The following is a 5,387-nucleotide window of genomic DNA, read 5'->3' as shown; positions in this document are numbered from 1 at the left end:
ACTTCCAAACGGACAACATTGGGAACTTCTGGTTTTCTCCAAAATTCCTATACCGGTAGTTGGTTCGCCTCTCCGAATTTGAAGTCAAATCTTTCCTGGACGAGGTGTCAAATGCAACTCCTCAATAAAGCGACTTTTTCGGACTTGGCCCCAGCACTAACTGGATCTGTTCCGGATGCAATAGACCGATCCCCTTATTACACTGGGTTCGAGCACGGGGTCAACCTCACTCGCGATCGAGCTAGTTTTTGAACGTGACAGCATCTTTGACAGTGTGTTTCAGGTTTGTTTTGCAATGTCTTCTGCTTAGTTCAAGTAGTTTTTATGGCTTCGAGCGGTGCTAAACCTCCTGCTGGTAGGAGCAGAGTCTCCGAGAGAGACATGGACTGTGATGCCGCTGCAGGATTTTTTCAAGGCGCGGGAGGGAACGATCTCGGGCCACAAACAGGAGTTACTCCAGAGGTGAGTTTTTTTGGTGTTGAAATATTCGAATCGCGAATCGTGTTGTGAGATTTATTTTGTGCCTAGGCTAAAGCAGACCATATCAAGTTCTTTCTCCTTGCGATCGGTGCTGAAGATAATAGTAACCTTTTTCTGGTCTGTCTTTTCCTCTCCAGAGCCATCTTCTATGAAGGTAACCGTGGTGCTGCCAAGTCACCAAGTCGCGATCAGCAGCCCTGAAGTGGAAACATCTATTTTCCAACGATCTGGTTGGACATCAGCCACTAAAGTACTTCTGATTTGCCTGTAGTGACAACAGCAGCCATCCTTGGACACCTTGCAAAGTGACAGGAAAAGCCACTGGTGGAAGCGACTGCTATGAGGTGACGATAGCAGTGCAGTGGTGATCGCTGTTTTGTCAAGTCGAAGGGCTAGCCAACCCAGAGGAAGCATAAAAAAAACGATGAGCAGTGCGTGGTATTTGTTGAGCGTGAAGAGCTAGAGGAGGACAGTGCAAACACATGGACGGAGTGGATGGTGTTTGAAGAACAGTGTGCTGTGTGCCGGCTGGTGGTGATGGTGGTCTTTGTCAGCATGGATTCGTGCTGCTTCTTGTGCTGGAACACTTCTCGCCCAGGAAGGCAGATTGCGTGCTCCCTGGCACTCAGTTGGCAATGGGGCATTTGTTCCAGGAACATTACCCCAGAGCCAATGATGAGTCGTACCTTTGAAAAGTCGAAGCTTGCTGTTAATCGCAAGCATAGCACAGTGGATTGCTCCTTCTTCGAGGCACGAGCACCAAAGCTTGCCGCTGTCTGCAGCAAAGTGTGTGTGCGGTTCTTTCGAACCTATGAATATACCCCCTGCATGTTCAGAGTGAACTATTTTCTAGTATATTTAACCTCCTCAACCCGCCACCACCATGCGCTCTTGGCCGAACTAATGCACGAAGTATAAACACACCAGCACAGCAAGGACACTTCCGTTGACAGATATTGTTTACGCCTCTAGACCGCTGTTTCTTTTCTTCGAGCTCATCGTTAGAGGAGGATAGTAGCAGGATACTAATGATATAATATAAGATGTTAGACGGTTTATGGTCCGATATTGATGATTGAAGATCTAAGAAAGCAATGACAGTGATTGCGAAATGGATAATATTATCATGATTATATGCCAGTCTGGTAATGTGTTGTACTGGTGGACAGTATTGAAATCATCACTGCATGCGATGCAAATATTGGTATACCTTTGGTTTCAGTATTGGAAAAAAAGAGTAAGAGAACCTGGTTGATTTGGTTGGATCTGCGACTGGCTACCGGGTGTTGTGATCAGCAATGTTACCATGGGAGAAAATAGGAGCGCAAGGATCTGTTGGGTCTTGTTGTGCCGGTGCGAGAACCCTAAGTGCATGGCAAAATGGAACTGTTTCATCCACAATGCAGAATGTCTTGCGGTACATGGCATTGATGACTGAACATTTCGCCAGCTCGCCCAAATGGGGATCATGCCCAAACGGAGGAACAAGACATCTTTCCAGCTCAGCTAGCTATAGTATATACCGTGAAACGGATGATCAACTTATGCCACGCATGACAGCTTCTGTTCCATTCGGCCCAGGCTTAGACACATCAATGCCAATAGCACCTGATCCTCCATTACATGCTCATTGGCGATTTACGGCCACCTCCAACTGTATCCGCCGTCCCTCAGCTTCCGTCTTCGCAGATCTGGCTCGGCGCAGTACATTTTCTCGGCTAGGCTCAAAGAAGTCCCACAGATCGGTCCAAACACCTGAAGGCAAACCAGTCAGAAACTGGAGCGGCTCAGAGTCTTTCTTTATGTTATTGTACGTAAGCTGTTTTTCGGCTTTCTTCACCCCATCGTCCAACTGCTCCACGAGACTCTGTACACGAGCTCTACTTGCTGCCAACTCCTGATGCAGATGCTGCACTTCCATTACAGGACCAAACTGCACTAAGCCAGGTTCCTTTCCAACTCAAAATGCCGTTGCCTCTCAGCAAAATACTGGTTTGCGAGCATGGGGAGCTCGTGATGCAGACGCTGCACTTCCATGACCGAACTGCACTAGGCTCAGCAAATACTGTTTTGCGAGCATGGGGAGCAGGGCGTCCAGACTCCACTCTCTTGCGAAAAGCAAACCTGGTACCGTAGGACAGCTGTTTGGGTTCCTGGACTCATCCTGCCCTTGTAGAGCTGGGCAAAACGATTTCGACTTCGGGATCGAAATGATCGCTGCAACTCAAATATTCAGAGTGACCCTAAAACTACGTCCTTCCTCACGGGGCATAGCCTGGATCCGCTCGCTCCAGGCCGCTGTGGCTCCACACGAGGAAAGGAGTGAAATGACTTGTTTGCTTCGTCCTCCTGTTCTGACAGTGAGGAACGCAGCAATGATCCTGAGAAGGCATCCTGAAGTCGTAAAAAGGAAGACGTCTACAAACAAAAACAAAACAGCTCAAATCAAAAGTTCTTGTGACATTTTTTGTAGACAGGCTTGCACAGCATGTAGATTTCGCGTGCTCTGCACTTCGCATGCGAGAAGTCACGCACAGCCGAGGTGAGGTTGGTCGCGTGTGTGCAGCAGGATCCCACGCGACTGCGGAGTTGCCCCCTTGCTCGAACCCAGACAATAATAAGGGGATCGGTCTATTCCATACTTTAACCAATCATCTTGCTCTTGCTTGCTAATAGACCATTTGACAAAATAAAGTAGGGGGGCGTAAGGGGGCAAGACATGGTCTATAGGGGGGCCCCATCGTGCATGAGATCGCGCGTGGACCGTGCACACTGCACAGTGCAGCGTGCAAGTACAGTGTGTACGTGGTGTACTGCACGGAGATTTCGTGTGCTTGTTGGTGCCGGTGGCCGTGTTTCTTGTTTTTGTTTTGAAATGATTTGGTTGTAGTTCAGTCGGTAGTTTTCCTTCGCCTCACGATGCCATCGCACGACCACTGCTCTGTGTTTGGCTGCTCAAATCGCCGATCAGATCAACGAGATCTGTCTTTTCATAAGTATCCCAAAGATCCAGACCTAAGGGCGAGATGGGTGCAGGCATGTAAGCGCGAAGAGGGAGCGCATTTCACGATCTCATCCAGCACTGTTGTTTGCAGTGAACATTTCAGCGAAAAAGACTTCCATCCAGATCTACCCGGGCTGCCTGCATTAGCTTCTGGGAAGCCGCATCGTCGTTTGAAGCAGGAAAGCATCCCCAGTGTTTTCTCCTTTCGGCGACCACCAGCCGAGAGACCCTCTCCTCCTGCGGATCGTCGAAGTGCTGCACTTGTTCGTCATTCTTTACTAGAGAGGCTCGATGTCGAGCCAAAAGCCAAGAAGCCGCGGCGAGGAGAAAGTGAGAGTGAGTTTGAGTATCGTGTCGGAGGCTGCCGAAACTGAAATCCAAAATCTAAGCACCAGTAACACAGCAAACACATGAGAGCAGAGCCCACCATCTCCACCAGCAACACAGCCCTCACACACACAGCAAAATCCAGCACAGCACTATCATTTTTGGCGTCATCTGTGAACACAAGTCGCAAGCTGTACTTGGTAGACTTTTTCTGGGTTGCCCAGCACTTGGCTTCGATAAAAATCTCGGCCTCCACACAGCACACACTAACATCGTGATTGTATCCACCAAAATACAGCTCGTGTCCCCGATCTAGAGGCTTCTTGATGATGAGTACATCATGGCTCTCACTGGTGCGAACTTGCTTTCCAGTAAGCAGCAAATGCGACAAGATCGTGGATGCTGGTACACGAGGAAGTTTCGATCTGTCTTGGGTCCAGCCAGAGTCAGGAAATACTGGTGCTGAAGTGCGCGTGGCGACGGGAGCTGCATCACGGGTCGACCGCTTGCTTCTTGGTGCTTCGGGATTGGATTTGTAGAATAACGCCCTGGATGTAGAACAAATGTCACGCGCAGTTCGTGAGTGAGTGTAGGTAAAAAAAATCAGTCGACGAAGCCCCGTATGAACGATCTCGTAAGTAGCTCCGCTTTCCGTCCTGTCAACAAACCACCCTGCTTTCGTAGATAATCTCTCAGCTGCTTTATAGTCCAAGAAGGCTGAGGAACCTGCTCTACCAGCTCTCCGACACTACTCGTACCGACTCTGCCGTCCTCACCCTCCATGACCGTGTGACTCGACTGTGCACCAGCTCTGTCTACTCGAAAATAACAAAACCAGCAAGAAAGTGTGTACTTTGTCTGCTTGACCCAGCGCTGCTGCATGCGCGCTGCTGCAGCGCTGGGTCACCTGACGCCCCCCTACGCGTACGCTTGCCCCCTTTTGGCCCCCCTACTATTATTTGCGCAAATGGTCTATTGCTTGCTCTTGTCTGACAGTCAAGACTCAAGAGTATCTTACACCGTGCATACCAGCTCACCAGTCTCTCTGGGGCCACTTTGCCAAGCCCGAGTGTTGCTTGCTTGAAGCCTAGTGCCAGTAGTGGCCACTGTGTATATACCAATCTATAGTATGATGTGAATACGACATTGCAGCTCTCCTCTCTTTGCCACCACTTTGACAAGGCTCTTGATCTTGCTTACAGTGTGCATGCCAATCACGAGCGTGCTACGCTATTCTAGGACCAGCACTCAGCAGCAGCAGTAGGAGAAGTCACGTGATAATTATCATAGGATACAGCATGAGCAGAGATAAGGGAAAAGAGCAACAAGGAGAACAACGATGCCAAGGAGGACGACTGACAATGGTTGGAACACTGTCTGTCAGGCGAACATTCACTGACCCGGTCACCATGATAGGCAGGCACTGCAGGCAGTGACGTCATACCCAATGAACCTCTCAAACCGGATGTCTGCAAACCCGGCTGTGTACATTATGTCAGGCAACAAGGACTTACGTAAGTCGTTGTGAATGGCCACCGATCCTCAGCGCTAGTTCAGCACCTACATGACCGACACT

The 5,387-nt window shown here is 49.5% G+C and overlaps 1 long non-coding RNA gene across 1 annotated transcript; it reads left to right on the top strand.

Annotated features, from left to right (window-relative positions):
• The first annotated feature begins 330 nt into the window (after positions 1-330).
• LOC135829390 (uncharacterized) lies at positions 331-1,731 on the top strand. Its single transcript, XR_010555808.1, has 2 exons — positions 331-462; positions 618-1,731. It is a non-coding gene; the product is annotated as an uncharacterized LOC135829390 (long non-coding RNA).
• Positions 1,732-5,387: the final 3,656 nt, after the last annotated feature.

The sequence above is a fragment of the Sycon ciliatum genome, chromosome 13 (assembly GCF_964019385.1).
Source record: "Sycon ciliatum chromosome 13, ocSycCili1.1, whole genome shotgun sequence".
Taxonomy (NCBI): Eukaryota; Metazoa; Porifera; class Calcarea; order Leucosolenida; family Sycettidae; genus Sycon; species Sycon ciliatum.
The sequence above is the reverse complement of the archived record's forward strand: the minus strand, read 5'-3'. Positions and strand labels throughout refer to the sequence as shown.